We start from the raw sequence: 23,304 nt of genomic DNA on the forward strand, positions 1-23,304 counted from the left end.
TTAAATCTCTCCAGTCTGTAACACCTGACCTCCAACTATCCTCCTCAGGTGATTGACTTCTGTCAGCCAGACTAGCTTCATTACCAGCAGCAACCACCAGAGGGAGCCCAAACTCAGAAGCCAGGTCAAAAGTGTTCACAACAGCTATTACTCCATTTTGCAATGCCATGCCATACCCTGTGGACAGCGCTTGATTCATCCTACAACATTATGATGACCCAAAGCACACCTCCAAATTATGCAAGAACTATTTAGGGAAGAAGCAGGCAGCTGGTATTCTATCTGTAATGGAGTGGCCAGCGCAGTTACCAGATCTCAAACCCATTGAGCTGTTGTGGGAGCAGCTTGACCATATAGTACGCAAAAAGCGCCCATCAAGCCAAACCAACTTGTGGGAGGGGCTTCTGGAAGCATGGGGTGAAATTTCTCCAGATTACCTCAGCAAATTAACTTCTGGAATGCCAAATGTCTGCAATGCTGTAACTACTGCAAAGGAAGCATTCTTTGACGAAAGCAAAGTTTGAAGGAGAAAATTATTTCAAATAAAAATCTTTTTTCGAATCTTGTCAATGTCTGCACTAGATTTTAAATTCATTTGGCAACTCATTTTATTAATAAAAGTATGAGTTTTCATGGAAAACACAAAATTGTCTGGGTGACCTCAAACTTTTGAACGGTAGTGTATGTACAGTTGAAGCTAGAAGTTTACATACATTATATAGAAAGACACATATACATGTTTTTCTTATTATCTGACATGAAATCAGAATAAACCTTTCCCATTTTAAGGCAATTAGGATTACCATAATTATTAATATTTGCCAAAGAATAATGAGAGAATGTTTTAAGGCATTTTTATTACTTACTGCAAAGTCAAAAGTTTACACTAAGATTACTATGCCTTAAAACCACTGTGGACTGCCCATATGATGTCACGTGTTTGGATGTTTCTGATTCTGTTTTTTTGGCAACATTTGAGTTAATCAGAGACACACTTGTGGATGTATTTCAATGAACACCTGAAACGCACTGTTTATTGTGTAGCATCATGGGAAAGTCTCAAGAAATCAGCCAAGATATCAGGAAGAGAATTGTGGACTTGCACAAGTCTGGCTCATCCTTGGGTACAATTTCAAGATACATGAAGGTGCCTCGTTCATCTATACCAGGGTTCCCCAACTCCAGTCCTCAAGGCCCACCAACAGATCATGTTTTCAGGATTTCCTTAGTATTGCTCAGGTGATAATTGCTTCACCTGTGCAATACAAAGGAAATCCTGAAAACATGATCTGTTGGTGGGCCTTGAGGACTGGAGTTGGGGAACCCTGATCTATACAAACAATTATACGCAAGTACATACAAGATGGGAATGTCCAGCCATCATACCGCTCAGGAATAAGACGGGTTCTGTGTCCCAGAGGTGAACGTGCTTTGGTCAGACATGTGCATATCAACCCAAGGGCAAAAGCAAAAGAGCAACCTTGTGAAGATGATGGTGGCAGCTGGTAAGATTGTGACAATAGCCACAGTGAAAAGAGTACTGTATCAACATGGGCTGAAAAACCACTCTGCCAGGAAGAAGCCATTACTCCAAAAGAAACATAAAAAAAACAGATTAATGTTTGCAAATGTAAACCTTAATTTTTGGAGATATGTCCTGTGGTCTGATTAAACTAAAATTAAACTTTTTGGGCATAATGACCATCGTTACATTTGGAGAAAAAGGAGAAGCTTGGAAGCCTAAGAACACCATCCCAACTGTGAAACACTGGGGTGGCAGCATCATGTTGTTGGGTTGTTTTGATACAGGAGGGACTGGCGCACTTCACAAAGTAGATGGCATCATGAGAAAAAAAAGATTATGCGGCAATACTAATGCAACATCTCAAGACATCAGCTAGGAAGTTAAAGCTTGGGCGGAAATGGACAATGACCCGAAGCATACCGCCAAAATGGTAATGTGAAGAACAGTATTCATTGTACGGGATATCTTGTTCTCCAGACCTCCATTTTTGTGCTTGCGACGCCATTTTGTTGTTTACGAGTTAAATTTTGTAACTAGGTGAAAGTTTGCAGCTGTTATAAAACCAGACTGTTCCAGCTTGCACAAGATATGAGACCCTGATGAATGTGCTATTGTTCTATTCTCTACATCACGTAACTAGGGACATATTCCGATTTTCTTGCAATACTATTGGCTTATGAAGTAAATGTGTCACGATGATGCTATTGGTAACTGAGTACTTTGCATAATTAAGCAAAATACTATAAAAGAAGTGGCATAATAAACTGGGAGAGTGTTCTGCCTTGATCCTCCCATACAGAGGCACACGTCTCCGTCTGGTCATTCCCAGTTGTTAGAAACGCCTTGTGGATTAATTTGGAAATCACTTGGTCAACCGTGAAGGGTTAATTTAGCCCTCCCTCAAAACCTAGTGAAAATGGGCAAAGCTGAAAAGGCCAGTGGGAGCAAGGCGATCTACAAACCTGGATCAGTTACACCAGTTGTGTCAGGAGAAATGGGCCCAAATGCCGGCCATTTATTGTGAGAAGCTTTTGGAAGGATATCCCAAACATTTCACCTATGTCATTCAGTTTAAGGGCAATGCTATCAAATACTAATGAAATGTATGTAAACTTTTGACTTTGCAGTAAGTAATAAAAATGCCTTAAAACATTCTCTAATTAATCTGGCATTTGACAAATATTAATAATTATGCTAATGCTAATTGACTTAAAACAGGAAAGGTTTATTCTGATTTCATGTCAAATATTGAGAAAACATGCATGTGTGTCTTTTTACATAGTGTAAGTAAACATCTGGTTTCAACTGTATATGTGTGTATAGCCATCTATACACACACACACTGTGCTTTATTGGAACTTTGTATAAGGAAAAAAAAAATTGTGTTGCCATATTCTAAACACCAATAAATTTTATTATGTTTCTGTCAATGGAGCTGGCTTATGGTTTTCGGATTGAGCTAAAATTTTTTTTTTTTTTTTGTTATTACAAACACTTTGGGGTACATATGATGTTAACCACAGGCAAATATAAGAAAGCCAGATGGAGGACCCTGGGCTGCCATTGCAACCCATCGGTTTGCAATGATCTTGTTGCAAAAGGGTAAGATGCTTGCCAGAATTGGGCTATTTAAAAGCTATTGTCAGAGAATGACATTGGCATTTAATGTATATGATTAAACAGCAGCGATCAGCGCTCACAGCAAGACCACTGCTAAGTGCTAAGAAAAGTTGATTGGAGCTATTGCATAAGTGCCGTCATTCTGCTCAATTGTGCGGTGCTGCACGTGACTGTCTACATCAGAACATACAGTACAACACATAGATATCTTCATATATTATGAACGGAGGAGCAGTGTGCATGCACAACCAGTGGTTCGTTCCTAGCCACGGTCTTTCTGCTGAGAAGGAATAGGAAACATCAGACTCCCATTCTGGGATCACAGTGAATCCAGTTCTGGCGATCACAGTGGATCCCATTCTGGCTATCACAGTGGCTCCCATTCTGGCTATCACAGTGGACCCCATTCTGGCTATCACAGTGGACCCCATTCTGGCGATCACAGTGGACCCCATTCTGGCGATCACAGTGGACCCCATTCTGGCGATCACAGTGGACCCCATTCTGGCGATCACAGTGGACCCCATTCTGGCGATCACAGTGGACCCCATTCTGGCGATCAGTGCTGATTCCAGCAGCGGGAGTCACTCATGGCAATTCTCTCTCCTGGCTCCCTAACACCCATAAATACATGGCCATGTGTTTTCAATGGGCAGGTGGGAAGCTGATGCCTAACGCCTCTGTCATCGGGTTATGTCACGCTGAAAACCAAAGGATCAAGCATTCAAGTTATTCTATTCTCACCCTGACATGATCATTTATGAATACCCTTATTACATGATAATACAAGAAATCTCCAAATCATAATACCTAATTAGTAGTGGAAAAATTCCACCATGTTCAAACATGAACATATAAGCAACGACTCTAAATACAATTAGAACAAGATAGAAAAGATTGAGTCTAAGCTAATATACAAAAATAGCAAATTTTATTTAGTAAAAAGGCTGACATGTACAGACATGGGTACAAGCAACATAGAATAACAGACATGAGCAGAACAGATAAAGAAGGGTCAAGGATCAATCCTCAATGTAGTGACCTGTATACCCTAGATCGTAGCAAATACCCTACCCATGGTAGAAGTACATATAAGACGGAAAAAATGCCAGTAAATTATATCAGCTGTCTATATGCGGAGAAAGTATAATACAAAGAGTGTAAATCACCCAAATAGTAGACCGCATATTCCAAACAAGCCTGATGATAAAAATAAATACCTAAAGGCAAGAATAAGAATGATTACCCGTCATAATGTAATTCCCAGGGGCAGGAAGGAAGACCCCGACGCACGTTTCGGTGTGGATGTCCTTCTTCAGGGGGCATGGCTTTAATGAGCCCACATTCCCATTTAAATACCCACTAGATATGCTGTTTAGCCAATCAGCGCATAGATAACCGGTGACAATGCTACATCGTCATTAGTAAGTGTCCCATATATCTGTGTTGACCAATGGTATTATACAAATGTCGACATGTCCTCCAATATCGTGCTAAAGCGTCATTAGCCACTTCCCAGGAAGTCAACGAGAGGGAGGGCAATGACTTCTATTGCCAGCTAAACACCACAACGTCACTTCCGCCCACACTGGGGCGGAAGGACGTCACTATCACCCGGGAAACCCGATAACATACGGCGGCCAAAGCATGATAATGATGGAACAGGAAGACCATTACTCCTGCTGCCAGCTTAGTGCCGTAACGTCACTTCCGCCCATTAGAGGGCGGGAGGAGGCGATGTCAGAAGGAGGGAATAACATGTCCTCCAATGGCAGATCGGCGCGCGCCTACCACCCGAGGAAACCAAGTCACATGGAGCGGCCGGCGCCTGGCCGTAACCAGGCAACATGGCAAACAGAGGTAGCAGGCGCGCGCCGGACTTGCCCGGCAGAGTCTAATACATATACTCTGAATCTAGTAGAATCAGGCAATGAAAAGAAGGGGGAGGCAAGGTAAAACAGGCAGCAGGGGTAATCAGCATATATATATCAATGCATCTTTATATAAAAGAGCAGGTAGGATGAAAAATCTCTATACATAATATAATAAGTAATGGACTAAATGAATATAAATAATTCTAACTGCAATTCTATAGATGCATAAATCAAAATAGAAGTTAATCAGATTTGATGATATATTATCACTTCATTGGATTAGTTGTTAATGCATATATATCTATATACAGAATAAATCCAAGGAAAGTACAAACATCTAATAGGTTCATGCTACACAGTGTATTTAGACAGAGAATATAATATACAAAGCATCCAAAGATATATTATATAGATGGCACTAAAACATAGTGCTCGATCTGAGTCCAATTTTAGAAAGTGTGTATAAGAGAGCCTGTTCAGAGATGCCAAAACTTGATAAGATGTCCACAGACTCTTGATAGCAGCAACTGATAGCTCGTGAGGAGATCATCAATGGGATAAGGGGTAAGATGAAGATTTGTCACTAAGGGAAATATAAATGAACAAATAAACCACATATAAACATCAACATAGAATTAAAAGCCAGATTAAAACTCAGGTAAGGTGATTTATGGATAAGTATAAGATCATAGTGGAACACGGGACTGAGGCACAGATGGTTCACAGGAATGAAGCAAAACCCTGTGATTCATTTAAACCTTGTGGACACATAGTTCCCAAGATAGTAATCCATCTGCATTCTTTCTGCGCTAGTAGGCGCTGTATATCCCCACCTCGTATTCCACTATGAACGTGTTGGATACCCCTAACCAAAAATGATTTTGGGTTGCATTGGTGGAATGCTTTGTAATGTTTTGGTATGGTCTTAAGAGTCGAGAGGTCTGTGACGGTAGCTGCTGCCATAATGTCCCGTACATGCTCCCGTGTACGGGTTCGAAGTTGGCGTGAAGTTAAACCAATATAGATTTTATTACATCCGCAGGTGGCATAGTATATCACGTGTGTCGTACTGCAGGTAATATATTGTCTGATTGAGAATTGTTGAAGACCATCAGATGACACAAAATTATTAGTGCGTATGATATTTTTACAGGACATGCAATTTCCACAGGGAAAACATCCCTGTGGTGGGCCTTTAGAGTTAAAAATGTTTTTTATCCGCGGGACGTAATGGCTATGTACCAGTATATCAGACAAGTTATTACCTCTCCTGGCTGTCATAGAGGGCCTTTCTGGTAAAACGGTAGCTAGAGATGGATCAATCTTTAGAATATTCCAGTGCCGTTGCAGACACTCCCTCATGGTTGACCATTCATTATTATATGTCGAGATGAACCTAATGTGACTCTCAGTTTGTTTACTTTTTCTGTTCTTTGAATACAGGAGGGAGGTCCGATAACTCCTCTTAGCCCTCTCGTATCCAAACTTAATGTTCCTATTGCTATAACCCCTCATTTGAAATCTAGATTTAAGATCCTTGGCCTGATTCTCAAATCTTTGGTCCGATGAACAGACCCTCCTTAATCTGAGAAATTGTCCCGTAGGAATGGCCCTGATGGTGGCCTCTGGATGGCAGGAGCTGGCATGGAGTAATGAGTTTACTGATGTAGGTTTACGATATATATCTGTTTGTAGTTGAAAATGTTCATCGACTAAGATTTTAATATCAAGAAAATCTACCTCGGTCTTACTGACCGTATAGGTAAGTTTAATATTGAGATTATTATGATTTAGTCTCTCCATAAATCCATGCAAATCTGGTTCAGTCCCCTGCCAGACGATAAATACGTCGTCTATGTATCTCAGCCAGCACTGCACATGGTCAGCGGCCTGGGCGCCCTCCCCCCCAAAAACCTCCCTCTCCCAGAGACCCAGAAAGAGGTTAGCGAAGGAGGGCGCACAGGCCGCACCCATTGCAGTGCCGCATCTCTGTAGATAAAAACAGATTGGTCTTTGGCTGACATGGATTTGGAAGATCCCTCACTAGAGGCATAAGATGTATAGGAGGTAGATCTCTTCCTAGGTGGATTCCTAAATTTATTGACTATTATCTTAAGCCCCTGGTCGGAGCCTTGCCCTCCTATGCCCGAGACACAATGGATGTCCTGGCTAGGATCGATGGCATGACTTTGGAACATGATATGATTCTGGTGACTGCTGATATTGAGGCTCTTTACACATCCATTCGCCATCAGGATGGCCTTGAAGCCTGTCGATTTTTTCTGACTAGTAGTGGCCTTGATGGTCCCCTCTGTGATCTGATTCTGGAATTACTTGAATTCATTCTGACTCGAAACTTCTTTGTCTTCAAGGAATGTTTTTATCTACAGAGATGCGGCACTGCAATGGGTGCAGCCTGTGCGCCCTCCTTCGCTAACCTCTTTCTGGGTCTCTGGGAGAGGGAGGTTTTTGGGGGGGAGGGCGCCCAGGCCGCTGACCATGTGCAGTGCAGGCTGAGATACATAGACGACGTATTTATCGTCTGGCAGGGGACTGAACCAGATTTGCATGGATTTATGGAGAGACTAAATCATAATAATCTCAATATTAAACTTACCTATACGGTCAGTAAGACCGAGGTAGATTTTCTTGATATTAAAATCTTAGTCGATGAACATTTTCAACTACAAACAGATATATATCGTAAACCTACATCAGTAAACTCATTACTCCATACCAGCTCCTGCCATCCAGAGGCCACCATCAGGGCCATTCCTACGGGACAATTTCTCAGATTAAGGAGGGTCTGTTCATCGGACCAAAGATTTGAGAATCAGGCCAAGGATCTTAAATCTAGATTTCAAATGAGGGGTTATAGCAATAGGAACATTAAGTTTGGATACGAGAGGGCTAAGAGGAGTTATCGGACCTCCCTCCTGTATTCAAAGAACAGAAAAAGTAAACAAACTGAGAGTCACATTAGGTTCATCTCGACATATAATAACACTGGTCAACAGCATTTTTGGTGCCAAAGATATTTCATCGAATTTAGGGTATTTTTGGGGTGCTGATTCTGAATATGCTATCAGTTTTGCCAGATTGGCTCAAGTTTTTGAGATTTTTGGTATCTTATTTATAGCACTTGTTGGTAAATGCGACGCATCATCTCATTAATTTCTTTGGATTAGTACTTGAACTGAGCAGTTCTCAATATAGTTTTGTGTTAATTAGTGTTCTAAAAGTTTGTTCATAGCTTGATTTTTGCACTAACTTTATGTTGTTGTCTGTTTTCCAGTGAAAAGCATGAACTCATCATGAAGAAGTTGTCTTAACGATCCAGACTCATTCTGTTACATTTGTGGTGAATATACACTGCCAAAACATAGAAGAAACATAACACACTTCGTAAAAAAAGTGTATTTTGCCTATTTTGGGGTTATGCTTGGGGACCAAGACAAGTTTTGGGCACCACACATAGTGTGCAAAGCATGTATCGAATTATTACGAAAATGGAGCAAAGGACAAAGAAAAAGCTTCAAATTTGGTGTTCCAATGGTGTGGAGAGAGCCAAAAAATCATCATGATGACTGTTATTTATGGTAAACACAGGTACAGGCACATCTTCACAATGAGGGACAGGCCTTCTTGCAGATTCCATGTTACTCCCATTTTCGTTTCTTATGCTTATTGAATCCTTGCACTTGCACTGCACAGAAATAACAGTCATCATGATGATTTTTTGGCTCTCTCCACACCATTGGAACACCAAATTTGAAGCTTTTTCTTTGTCCTTTGCTCCATTTTCGTAATAATTCGATACATGCTTTGCACACTATGTGTGGTGCCCAAAACTTGTCTTGGTCCCCAAGCATAACCCCAAAATAGGCAAAATACACTTTTTTTACGAAGTGTGTTATGTTTCTTCTATGTTTTGGCAGTGTATATTCACCACAAATGTAACAGAATGAGTCTGGATCGTTAAGACAACTTCTTCATGATGAGTTCATGCTTTTCACTGGAAAACAGACAACAACATAAAGTTAGTGCAAAAATCAAGCTATGAACAAACTTTTAGAACACTAATTAACACAAAACTATATTGAGAACTGCTCAGTTCAAGTACTAATCCAAAGAAATTAATGAGATGATGCGTCGCATTTACCAACAAGTGCTATAAATAAGATACCAAAAATCTCAAAAACTTGAGCCAATCTGGCAAAACTGATGACATATTCAGAATCAGCACCCCAAAAATACCCCAAATTCATTAAAATATTTTGGACACCAGAAAAAAAATTTTTTTTCGTTGACCTGTGTAATGAATGGTCAACCATGAGGGAGTGTCTGCAATGGCACTGGAATATTCTAAAGATTGATCCATCTCTAGCTACCGTTTTACCAGAAAGGCCCTCTATGACAGCCAGGAGAGGTAATAACTTGTCTGATATACTGGTACATAGCCATTACGTCCCGCGGATAAAAAACATTTTTAACTCTAAAGGCCCACCACAGGGATGTTTTCCCTGTGGAAATTGCATGTCCTGTAAAAATATCATACGCACTAATAATTTTGTGTCATCTGATGGTCTTCAACAATTCTCAATCAGACAATATATTACCTGCAGTACGACACACGTGATATACTATGCCACCTGCGGATGTAATAAAATCTATATTGGTTTAACTTCACGCCAACTTCGAACCCGTACACGGGAGCATGTACGGGACATTATGGCAGCAGCTACCGTCACAGACCTCTCGACTCTTAAGACCATACCAAAACATTACAAAGCATTCCACCAATGCAACCCAAAATCATTTTTGGTTAGGGGTATCCAACACGTTCATAGTGGAATACGAGGTGGGGATATACAGCGCCTACTAGCGCAGAAAGAATGCAGATGGATTACTATCTTGGGAACTATGTGTCCACAAGGTTTAAATGAATCACAGGGTTTTGCTTCATTCCTGTGAACCATCTGTGCCTCAGTCCCGTGTTCCACTATGATCTTATACTTATCCATAAATCACCTTACCTGAGTTTTAATCTGGCTTTTAATTCTATGTTGATGTTTATATGTGGTTTATTTGTTCATTTATATTTCCCTTAGTGACAAATCTTCATCTTACCCCTTATCCCATTGATGATCTCCTCACGAGCTATCAGTTGCTGCTATCAAGAGTCTGTGGACATCTTATCAAGTTTTGGCATCTCTGAACAGGCTCTCTTATACACACTTTCTAAAATTGGACTCAGATCGAGCACTATGTTTTAGTGCCATCTATATAATATATCTTTGGATGCTTTGTATATTATATTCTCTGTCTAAATACACTGTGTGGCATAAACCTATTAGATGTTTGTACTTTCCTTGGATTTATTCTGTATATAGATATATATGCATTAACAACTAATCCAATGAAGTGATAATATATCATCAAATCTGATTAACTTCTATTTTGATTTATGCATCTATAGAATTGCAGTTAGAATTATTTATATTCATTTAGTCCATTACTTATTATATTATGTATAGAGATTTTTCATCCTGCCTGCTCTTTTATATAAAGATGCATTGATATATATATGCTGATTACCCCTGCTGCCTGTTTTACCTTGCCTCCCCCTTCTTTTCATTGCCTGATTCTACTAGATTCAGAGTATATGTATTAGACTCTGCCGGGCATTTCCCGCGCGCGCCTGCTACCTCTGTTTGCCATGTTGCCTGGTTACGGCCAGGCGCCGGCCGCTCCATGTGACTTGGTTTCCTCGGGTGGTAGGCGCGCGCCGATCTGCCATTGGAGGACATGTTATTCCCTCCTTCTGACATCGCCTCCTCCCGCCCTCTAATGGGCGGAAGTGACGTTACGGCACTAAGCTGGCAGCAGGAGTAATGGTCTTCCTGTTCCATCATTATCATGCTTTGGCCGCCGTATGTTATCGGGTTTCCCGGGTGATAGTGACGTCCTTCCGCCCCAGTGTGGGCGGAAGTGATGTTGTGGTGTTTAGCTGGCAATAGAAGTCATTGCCCTCCCTCTCGTTGACTTCCTGGGAAGTGGCTAATGACGCTTTAGCACGATATTGGAGGACATGTCGACATTTGTATAATACCATTGGTCAACACAGATATATGGGACACTTACTAATGACGATGTAGCAGTGTCACCGGTTATCTATGCGCTGATTGGCTAAACAGCATATCTAGTGGGTATTTAAATGGGAATGTGGGCTCATTAAAGCCATGCCCCCTGAAGAAGGACATCCACACCGAAACGTGCGTCGGGGTCTTCCTTCCTGCCCCTGGGAATTACATTATGACGGGTAATCATTCTTATTCTTGCCTTTAGGTATTTATTTTTATCATCAGGCTTGTTTGGAATATGCGGTCTACTATTTGGGTGATTTACACTCTTTGTATTATACTTTCTCCGCATATAGACAGCTGATATAATTTACTGGCATTTTTTCCGTCTTATATGTACTTCTACCATGGGTAGGGTATTTGCTACGATCTAGGGTATACAGGTCACTACATTGAGGATTGATCCTTGACCCTTCTTTATCTGTTCTGCTCATGTCTGTTATTCTATGTTGCTTGTACCCATGTCTGTACATGTCAGCCTTTTTACTAAATAAAATTTGCTATTTTTGTATATTAGCTTAGACTCAATCTTTTCTATCTTGTCCTTATTACATGATATATAACTTGGTTAATATACAATTGTCTATTGTTGAAAATGCCAGGTACAGTATCAGTTCCCCATTAGAGACAAACCAGGGTCATTACAGTTCTCTAATGAGATCTCCAGCAGAGTGTTTCCCATACATGACACTTAGACCGTATGGCGCAACAGCATGGGATGCGATATCCTAATGACACTCGGCTCCAGCTCTGCTGCAAGCGGGAACAGTGTTCATGCGCTGATCCTCTCGCATGCGAAAAAAGGAACACAGTTGCAGAGGAAACAAGAGAAATTAATTTCTTCATCTTCTCTATTCCCGACATCCGCGAGAATCGCACTGCACTCGGGTGATAGAGTGCAGTGCGATGTTTCACACACACTCAGACTTACAGTTGTGGCCAAAAGTATTGACACACCTGCAATTTTGTCAGATAATACTCAGTTTCTTCCTGAAAATTATTGCAAACACAAATTCTTTGGTATTATTATCTTCATTGAATTTGTCTTAAATGAAAAAACACAAAAAGAATTGTCCTAAACCCAAATTGGATATACAGTGCCTACAAGTAGTATTCAACCCCCTGCAGATTTAGCAGGTTTACACATTCGGAATTAACTTGGCATTGTGACATTTGGACTGTAGATCAGCCTGGAAGTGTGAAATGCACTGCAGCAAAAAAGAATGTTATTTCTTTGTTTAATTTTTTTTTAAATTGTGAAAAGTTTATTCAGAGGGTCATTTATTATTCAACCCCTCAAACCACCAGAATTCTGTTTGGTTCCCCTAAAGTATTAAGAAGTATTTCAGGCACAAAGAACAATGAGCTTCACATGTTTGGATTAATTATCTCTTTTTCCAGCCTTTTCTGACTATTTAAGACCCTCCCCAAACTTGTGAACAGCACTCATACATGGTCAACATGGGAAAGACAAAGGAGCATTCCAAGGCCATCAGAGACAAGATCGTGGAGGGTCACAAGGCTGGCAAGGGGTACAAAACCCTTTCCAAGGAGTTGGGCCTACCTGTCTCCACTGTTGGGAGCATCATCCGGAAGTGGAAGGCTTATGGAACTACTGTTAGCCTTCCACGGCCTGGACAGCCTTTGAAAGTTTCCTCCCGTGCCAAGGCCAGGCTTGTCCGAAGAGTCAAGGCTAACCCAAGGACAACAAGGAAGGAGCTCCGGGAAGATCTCATGGCAGTGGGGACATTGGTTTCAGTCAATACCATAAGTAACGTACTCCACCGCAATGGTCTCCGTTCCAGACGAGCCCGTAAAGTACCTTTACTTTCAAAGCGTCATGTCAAGGCTCGTCTACAGTTTGCTCATGATCACTTGGAGGACTCTGAGACAGACTGGTTCAAGGTTCTCTGGCCTGATGAGACCAAGATCGAGATCTTTGATGCCAACCACACACGTGACGTTTGGAGACTGGATGGCACTGCATACGACCCCAAGAATACCATCCCTACAGTCAAGCATGGTGGTGGCAGCATCATGCTGTGGGGCTGTTTCTCAGCCAAGGGGCCTGGCCATCTGGTCCGCATCCATGGGAAGATGGATAGCACGGCCTACCTGGAGATTTTGGCCAAGAACCTCCGCTCCTCCATCAAGGATCTTAAGATGGTTCGTCATTTCATCTTCCAACAAGACAACGACCCAAAGCACACAGCCAAGAAAACCAAGGCCTAGTTCAAGAGGGAAAAAATCAAGGTGTTGGAGTGGCCTAGTCAGTCTCCTGACCTTAACCCAATTGAAAACTTGTGGAAGGAGCTCAAGATTAAAGTCCACATGAGACACCCAAAGAACCTAGATAACTTGGAGAAGATCTGCATGGAGGAGTGGGCCAAGATAACTCCAGAGACCTGTGCCGGCCTGATAAGGTCTTATAAAAGACGATTATTAGCTGTAATTGCAAACAAGGGTTATTCCACAAAATATTAAACCTAGGGGTTGAATAATAATTGACCCACACTTTTATGTTTAAAATTTATTAAAATTTAACTGAGCAACATAACTTTTTGGTTTGTAAGATTTATGCATCTGTTAATAAATCCTGCTCTTGTGTGAAGTTTGAAGGCTCTAACCTATTTGCATCTTATCAAACCTGCTAAATCTGCAGGGGGTTGAATACTACTTGTAGGCACTGTAATTCCACACCAAACATTAAAAAGAGGGTGGACAAAAGTATTGGCACTGTGCGAAAAATCATGTGATGCTTCTCTAACTTGTGTAATTAACAGTACCTGTAACTTACCTGTGGCATCTAACAGGTGTTGGCAATAACGAAATCACACTTGCAGCCAGTTGACAAAAGACCAAAGAACTGTCTGAGGACTTGAGAAACCAAATTGTGAGGAAGCATGAGCAATCTCAAGGCTACAAGTCCAAAGACCTGAATGTTCCTGTGTCTACCGCACGCAGTGTCATCAAGAGCCCATGGCACTGTGGCTAACCTCCCTAGATGTGGACGGAAAAGAAAAATTGACAAAAGATTTCAACGCAAGATTGTGCAAATGTTGGATAAAGAACCTCGACTAACATCCAAACAAGTTCAAGCTGCCCTGCAGTCCGAGGGTACAACAGTGTCAACCCGTACTATCCGTCGGCATCTGAGTGAAAAGGGACTCTATGGTAGGAGACCCAGGAAGACCCCACTTCTTATCCAGAGACATAAAAAATGCCAGGCTGGAGTTTGCCAAAACTTACCTGAAAAAGCCTAAAACGTTTTGGAAGAATGTTCTCTGGTCAGATGAGACAAAAGTAGAGCTTTTTGGGCAAAGGCATCAACATAGAGTTTACAGGAGAAAAAAAGAGGCATTCAAAGAAAAAAACACGATCCCTACAGTCAAACATGGCGGAGGTTGCCTGATATTTTGGGGTTGCTTTGCTGCCTCTGGCACTGGACTGCTTGACCGTGTGCATGGCATTATGAAGTCTGAAGACTACCAACAAATTTTGCAGCATAATGTAGGGCCCAGTGTGAGAAAGCTGGGTCTCCCTCAGAGGTCATGGGTCTTCCAGCAGGACAATGACCCAAAACACACTTCAAAAAGCACTAGAAAATGGTTTGAGAGAAAGCACTGGAGACTTCTAAAGCCCCCGTTACACACTGCGATATCGCTAGCAATATCGCTGTAAAGTCACCGATTTTGTGACGTTGCAGCGATATTGCTAGCGATATCGCTGCATGTGATACTTACCTCCGACCGGCTCCCCCGCTGGTTATCGCTGATCGCGCGAGACGCTCCTGGACCATTCCTCGTCGGCCACTTCCTGCTGCGCTTCCTGTGGCGCCGATGAGCGACGCATGGAGCCGGGTGGGAGGACGCAGGATTGCCGCGTCTGACAGGTAAGTAGCGACCCCCGTCCCCAGCAATGTCGCTAGTGAGATCTGCCTGTGTGGCAGCTCACTAGCGACCACCTAGCGATGCACCAGCGATCCTGACCGCGTCATATCGCTAGTGCATCGCTAGGTGTAACGGTACCCTAAGGTGGCCAGCAATGAGTCCTGACCTGAATACCATAGAACACCTGTGGAGAGATCTAAAAATGGCAGTTTGGAGAAGGCACCCTTCTAATATCAGGGACCTGGAGCAGTTTGCCAAAGAAGAATGGTCTAAAATTCCAGCAGAGCATTGTAAGAAACTCATTGATGGCTACCGGAAGCGGTTGGTCGCAGTTATTTTGGCTAAAGGTTGTGCAACCAAGTATTAGGCTGAGGGTGCCAATACTTTTGTCTCGCCCATTTTTGAAGTTTTGTGTGAAATGATCAATGTTTTGCTTTTTGCTTCATTCTCTTTTGTGTTTTTTTAATTTAAGACAAATTAAATGAAGATAATAATACCAAAGAATTTGGAATCATTTTCAGGAAGAAACTGAGTATTATCTGACAAAATTGCAGGGGTGTCAATACTTTTGGCCACAACTGTAAATGGGTGCGTGCGATCCTTGGATGCAATTGCAACATGCTGCGATTGCTTTCGCATGCCAGATCGGCATGCAAAAATAATCGCAGATGTGAGCTCCCCCATAGTTTAACCTTGGGCTGAGTATAATCTGATTTTTTTTTATCAGATTGCAGAGAGCCTTTATAGAAGTTTTAGAGATTTGCCATACAAGCAATTCACCAATAAGATTTAGAGCACTGCTGAGCTTATAGATATGCGTCACCACCCATCAAACCCATACTCAGACCTGCCATTTTGAAAAGCTCAATAATACGGGTGACATTAGCAGACATGCCTAATTAATACCGTACTTAAGGGAGGGGACGGGTGATGCAATTGTTTAATGTGACCCAATTAGTGCAACGTGCAGCGAGCTCCTTGCATTATATAAGCCTTTGTTTGTTTTGGTGACTGTTTCTTTATCTATGAGATTAGTGCAAATTGTTTAGCAAAGTACAAGCATTTAAACTGCACTTAGGTGTACGCAGTCTACTTACTCCTTTTTATAAGCGGTCTGTAGTACCTACAATATACCTGGTGGGAAAACATGTAATTAACATGATGGGAGTCAGCGCCTGCAGGGTATTTATGGACAGGAGCTACTAATTGGCCTCACAAAGCCACCAACATGATGATTAAGACTTTGTACTTGTGGCTACAAACACCCTCATATGTTCAAAGCAAATCCTTGACCTCCAAAACCTCAGTATAGATGGGGCGACTGTCTGACTACCTTATATTGTGGTGTAGTGTGTCGTCCTTATAATGAAAATCATCCCCCGTGGCCGGTCCCCTGACCTGCAGCCAGGTGATCATCTGAAGAACACAATAAAGATCTTGTTTTGGTTAAGTAATGATAACTTTCTACAAATATTTAATGTGCATAAAAATGTATCAATATTTACTGTTAAAACCAGACCCCTAAACCTATTCAAACCCTAGATGAGACCCCCAAAATGTATCAGACAAGCCCTCTAAAGCTGGAGTCACACATAGCAACTTACCAGCGATCCCGACAACGATAACAACGTGTCAGGATCGCTGGTAAGTTGCTATGTGATCGCTGGTGAGTTGTCAAACAAACAGCTTCACCAGCGATTAGCACAGCGATGCCGAGCGCGCGGCATCGCTGTGTTCGTTAGCGCTGATGCCATATTCATGTCAAAAATAGAATTAAAATAAAAAATATTGTTATTCTCACCTTCCAACGTCCCGCGCAGCATTCCCGCCTCTCTCCACGCTCCGGTCCCAGTAATCCTTTACGAGAATTACCGCGAAGACGTCCGTTCTCGCGGGATCGCGAAGTCTCACGGTCATTCTTGCAAAGGATTACTGGGACCGGGAGCGTGGAGAGAGGCGGGAAGACTGTGCGGGACGCCGGAAGGTGAGAATAACAATATTTTTTATTTTTTTATTATTTTACAGCTGATCGCTGGTCTCCCGCCTGTCACACGCAGCGATGCGTGCTGGCCAGCGGGAGATCAGCGACAAAAGAAATGTCCAGAGGTTTCTTGCGGCGATCAGCGATACCGGCAGGGGGGCCGGTCGCTGATCGCTGTCAAACACAGCGGTCTCGCTGGTGAGATCACTGTTGTGTCAGTGATCAGCGATCTCGCTAGCGAGATTGCTATGTGTGACGGGTCCTTAAAATCAGACACCAAACCAGATAGCTTTAAAAGTAATAATAATAATAATAATAATAATAATAATAATAATAATATCATCAATTATTCAGACACTTAACTTATTTTGACCAAATGCCTAAAATCAAATCAGACCACTAACAACTCATTCAGACCCCAACGCCGTGTACTACATTCAAATTCAAATGACACCCCAAATCTGACCACTAAGAACTTATCCAGGCCCCAGACCAAGCCCTAAAATCAGACACTGGATGAGACCCTTAATATCATACCCTTAACGACCGCCGATACGCCTTTTAACGGCGGTAATTAAGGGTAAATAAGGGTACTTACACCACAGCGCCGTTAATGCACGGCACTGTGGAGTAAGTAAATAGCGCCCCCCAGTGTCAGATTTTCTCCGGGATCTTGGCTGCCGGGGGTAGCCGAGACCCCAGAGAACATGAATCGGGTCGGTTTTTACCGACCCCGCATTTGCAATCGCCATTATTAACCCTATAACAGCGACAGCAAAAAAAAAAAAAGCCGCGATTTTGCATTTAATTTCTCTTTCCTCTGATGTGATCGCACATCAGAGGAAAGAAAAATAAGGTCCCTGATCCCCCCCCCCCCCGGTACCTCTCGGTGGTCCAGGGTCCCCTCCAGGTGGTCCTGTGTCCCGCCGGCGTCCTCCGGTGAGCGCGCCATCTTGGATCCGGAAGAAAATGGCAGATGCCGCCGCAAATCTGCAGGCTCCGGCTGGCAGATTCCATTCATTCATTTTGATCACTATGATAAACTATCATAGTGATCAAAATAAAAAAAAGAATAAATAACTCCCCCCGTTTATCACCCCCTTAGTTAGGCAAACATAATGAAATAAAGAAAATATTTTTTTTTTAATTTTTCCATTAGGGATAGGGTTAGAATTAGGGTTACAATTAGGGTTAGGGCGAATTAGGATTAGGGTTAGAGCAAGAATTGAGGGGTTTCCACTATTTACCAACTTTGGGGGGGGGGGGGGTGTCTAAAAATTGGGGGCTAAAAAAAAAAAAAAATCACTTTTGTGGAAATAAAAAAGACTTTATTTTCACGGCTCTGCGTTATAAACTTCTGTGAAGCACTTGGGGGTTCAAAGTGCTCACCACACATCTAGATTAGCTCCTTGGCGGGTCTACTTTCCAAAATGGGGTCACTTGTGGGGGGTTTATACTGTTTAGGCACATCAGGGGCTCTGCAAACGCAACATGACGCCCGCAGACCATTCAATCAAAGTCTGCATTCCAAAATGGCGTTCCTTCCCTTCCGAGCTCTCCCATGCACCCAAATAGTGGTTCACCCCCACATATGGGGTATCAGCGTACTCATGACAAATTGCACAACAACTGTGGGGGTATGATTTCTCCTGTTACCCTTGTAGAAATAAAAATTTGGGGACGAAAAGATCATTTTTGTGGAAAAAAATGATTTTTTATTTTCACGGCTCTACGTTATAAACTTCTGTGAAGCACTTGAAGGTTCAAAGTGCTCACCACACATCTAGATAAATTCCTTAAGGGGTCCAGTTTCCAAAATGGGGTCATTTGTTGGGGGTTTCCACTGTTTAGGAACATCAGGGGCTCTCCGAACGCAACATGGCATCCGATCTCAATTCCAGCCAATTCTGCGTTGAAAAAGTCAAACGGCGCTCCTTCCCTTGCGAGCTCTGTCGTGCCCTGAAAAAGTGGTTTACCCCCACATATGGGGTATCGGCGTATTCAGGAAAAATTGCACAATAATTTTTGTGGTTCATTTTCTCTTTTAACGCTTGTGAAAATAAAAAAAATTGGTTCTGAAGTTAATTTTTGCAAAAAAAAAGTTAAATGTTAATTTTTTCCTTCCACATTGCTTTAGTTCCTGTGAAGCACGTAAAGGGTTAATAAACTTCATGCATGTGGTTTTGAGCACCTTGAGGGGGTCTAGTTTTTAGATTGGTGTCACTTTTGGGTATTTTCTGTCATGTACACCCCTTAAAATGACTTTATGATGTAGTCCCTAAAAAAAATGGTTTTGTAAATTTTGTTGTAAAAATGAGAAATCGCTAGTCAACTTTTAACCCTTATAACGTACTAACAAAAAATATGTTGCTTCCAAAGTTCTGCTAATGTACAGTAGACATGTGGGAAATGTTGTTTATTAAGAAATTTGTGTGACACATCTCTCTGATTTAAGGGCATAAAAATTTAAAATTGCAACATTTTCAAAATTTTCACCATATTTCTGTTTTTTTCATAAACACAAGACATATCGAAGAAATTTTACCACTAACATGAAGTACAATATGTCACGAAAAAAAATCTCAGAATCAGCGGGATCCATTAAAGCGTTCCAGAGTTATAACCTCATAAAGTGACAGTGGTCAGAATTGTAAAAAATGGCCTGGTCATTAAGCTGCAAACTGGCTCTGTCACTAAGGGGTTAATATCAGACCCCAAATCAGTTTTTTGTTTGTTTGTTTTTTAAGACCCGAGTCTAGTCACCTAAACTCATTTAGAGTCCAAATTCAACCTCTAAAATAAATTCCACCTAAACCAGACCACCAAAAATTATACAAACACCAGATGTAGTCCCTTAAAATCAGTCTAACTCAAACCATTAAATACTCAGATGAGACCCCTAAAAAATGAATTCAGTCTCCAGGCTGCCAAACTGGACAGAAACAGGAAAAATTGTAGTTACTTACCGATAACGTTATTTCTCTGATTCCATGACGGCACCACGGAGAGAGGGATCCGCCCTCAGGGACAGGAAACCTACAGATGAAAAAGGCGGTACCTCTCTCCCACATCAGTTGGTTTACAGAGCATTACACAGAACTTTCAGCTGCAACTCAAATGGTTATAAAAAATCCAAAATTAATCAAATTAAACTTAAAAGAGGCACCGTGTGGCTAAGTACTAAAGCTAACTAACTCACTCTAATGTGCACACCTGTGTGTGAAAGGGAGGGAATGTACGGGTGCTGTCATGGGATCAGAGAAATACCGTTATCGGTAAGTAACTACAATTTGCTCTTTCCCCCATGACTGCACCACGGAGAGAATTACAAAGATTGTACATCTAGGGAGGGACCACCGCCTCTAGAACCCTTTTCCCAAAGGTGAGATCTGAAGAGGAGGTCAAGTCTAGATGGTAATGTTTGAAAAATGTAGAGGGGGAAGACCAAGTGGCAGCTCTACATATCTGGTCTATTGAAGAGCCAGCTTTCTCCGCCCAGGATGACGCCACTGCCCTGGTTGAATGGGCCCTTACATCCTCTGGGATGGCCGCCCCGCAAGAGGAGTAGGATAGGGTGATGGCCTCTCTTATCCATCTCGCCAGCGTGGCCTTCAATGCTTTTTGACCCTTCCGCGGACCCTGAAAGCAGACAAACAGAGTCCTATCCTTCCTAAACCACCTCGTGGTTGTCAAGTATTGGACCAGTCACCTTTTTACATCTAAAGTGTGTAATACCTCTTCTGTTTTGTTCTTGGGATTGGGACAGAAGGAGGGTAGGTAGATTTCCTGGGTCCTATGAAACTGTGATGCTACCTTGGGGAGTTATGCTGGGTCGGTTCTAAGAATTACCCTATCATCCAGTACCTGCGTGAAGGGTGAGTGGGCAGACAAAGCTTGCATATCACTAGTGCGGCGGGCAGAAGTTAAGGCTACGAGGAGGGAGGTCTTAAGGGTCAATATTTTTAAGGGAACCTCCGCTAGGGGTTCGAAGGGAGAATTGGGTAGTGCGTTTAGTACTAGGTTTAGATCCCGGGGGGGTAGATCCCGGGGGAGGGGGGGGGTGCGTAGAGGGATCGGCATGGATCTACTTGAGGCTCTAATAAATCTCCTAACCCACCTATTTTTGGCTAGGTCATGGTTTGGTTATACAAAGCTCCCAAGGCCGCCACCTGTACTTTTAAGGTGCTGCTAGCTAACCCCTTTTCCAGTTTTTTATATGGGGGTGATACACTGGTCCCTGGGATGAGGTCTGGAGTTTCTGGTAGAACCCAGGGATCGGTTACAGACATTCTTCTCAGCCAGGGGAACTATATTCTCCGTGGCCAGAAGGGCGCTATCACGACTACCGTCGCCTTGTTCCCCTGTATTTTCCTCAGAACTATTGGAGGGAAGGCATAAACCAGATGATAATTCCAGGGGATCGTGAAGGCGTCTAGAGCTACTGGGCCCCCCCCGGGGATCGATCGAGCAGAAGGTTTCCAACTTCCGATTCTGACTGTTCGCAAATAAGTCTATTTCTGGCTGGCCCCAGAGTTTCACAATTTGGCTGAAGACTGACTGGCTTAGTTCCCACTCCCCCTGTTTTAGGCATGTTCTGCTTAAGAAGTCTGCTGTTCGGTTTTCCGAACCTTTTATGTGAAGGGCTGTCAGGGATTCTAGAGTGTGTTCTGCTAGGTGAAACATGGATTTTGTTACCTCCATCAGCGCTCGAGATCTGGTGCCCCCCTGGTGATTTAGATATGCTACCACTACCTGGTAGTCTGAAAAGACTCTTGTATGTTGGGAGCGAAGTGAATCCAGAAAATGAACGAAAGCTAGCTTTACTGCCAGCAACTCCTTCATATTTGAGGAAGCTGACTCTCTTCCCTGAGTCCAGGGCCCTTGCAGCACCTGGTTGTCCAGATGTGCACCCCACCCCCAGAGGCTTGCATCCGTAGTTAGGATCTTTGTCACTGGTAACGCCCAGGGAACCCCCCTTGGTTAGATTGGCTGGGTCTGTTCACCATGTTAAGGAATGTATTGTGTTTGGTGAGATGTCTAATTGCCTGTCTAAATTGCCGTGTAGGGAAACGTCTGCGTCTAATATTTCCCACTGTAAGTCTCGCGTATGGCTTTGTGCCCATTGTACTGCTGGCATGCAGGCTATCATTGACCCTAATAGAGACATTGCGTTTCTCAGGGTAGTGACTGGGGAAGCTATCATTTGTGACACCATCTGTGTCATCTTTTGAATCTTCGTCTGCGGAAGATAGCATTTTTGTTCGGTTGAGTCCAGTATTATCCCCAAGTACTCCTGCACCTGATTTGGTACAAGTCTGGATTTGGGCAAATTCAGCATCCATCCTGGACTCAGTAGAGATCTCATGACCATGTCCAATTGCTGTTTGCAGTGGTGAAAGGTGACGCCTACTACTAAGAGATCGTCCAGGTACGGGACTATCAGGATGTTTTGCTCTCTTATGTGGGCCATTACTTGTGACATTATCTTTGTAAATACCCTTGGAGCAAACGCTAGCCCGAAGGGGAGGGCTCTGAACTGATATTGTCTTATCTCCCCCTGGATCGTTACCGCCACCCTGAGGTATTTCCTGTGGTCTCTGTGAATAGGTACATGGTAATATGCGTCTCTCAAGTCTAATACAGCCATGAAGCAAGATGGGGAAGCATTTTTACACAAGATTTTATTGTCTCCATTTTGAAGTGCTGAATTTCCAGGAACTGGTTCAGTCTTTTTAGATTTATGATCGCCCTGTACGATCCGTCTGGCTTTCTTCGAAGGAAGAGAGGGGAGTAGAAGCCTTTGCCTCTGTCCTGGTAGGGGACTTCTTGTAATACGTTCTTCTCCCTTAGATTCGTGATTTCTTCTTGCAGAGCCAGCTGCTCGTGTGATGTCCTTTGGGGCGTTATCACAAAAGAATTGTTTGGGAGGGTGTTGAATTTTAGCCTTAGACCTTCCTTTATTATACTTAGTATCCATGAAGTCGCGGATATTTTTTCCCAGGCCTGGAGAAAGTAGGATAATCTTCCCCCGACCCGGGGAGTACCTTCATTGTGGCTTTTTGTTGTCGGGGGGTTTGTTAAACATAAAGCCCTTATTTTTAGTTCTCCTATCCTCCCATCCTTCTTTGTTCCCTTTTGGGGGCTTTCGTCGCATGAACCTTCTGTTCCGAAAAGGCCGTTTGTATGCCTGACTAGGGAACCCGGGAAAGGATTTTTTCTTGTCCCCTGCCTTGTCCAGGATGTAGTCTAGCGTTGGGCCAAATAAAAATTC

The 23,304-nt window shown here is 42.7% G+C and overlaps 2 protein-coding genes across 5 annotated transcripts in view; one reads left to right on the top strand and one right to left on the bottom strand.

The window, feature by feature from the left end:
• DMAC2L (distal membrane arm assembly component 2 like) overlaps positions 1-23,304 on the top strand; it is an 88,287-nt gene that overhangs the window by 56,479 nt on the left and 8,504 nt on the right. The window lies entirely within an intron of this gene.
• Positions 1-23,304, bottom strand: part of CDKL1 (cyclin dependent kinase like 1) — an 86,890-nt gene that overhangs the window by 19,677 nt on the left and 43,909 nt on the right. The gene's annotated exons all lie outside the window — the stretch shown is intronic.

The sequence above is a fragment of the Dendrobates tinctorius genome, unplaced genomic scaffold (genome assembly GCF_039654945.1).
Source record: "Dendrobates tinctorius isolate UK_male_01 unplaced genomic scaffold, ASM3965494v1 ptg000057l, whole genome shotgun sequence".
Taxonomy (NCBI): domain Eukaryota; kingdom Metazoa; phylum Chordata; class Amphibia; order Anura; family Dendrobatidae; genus Dendrobates; species Dendrobates tinctorius.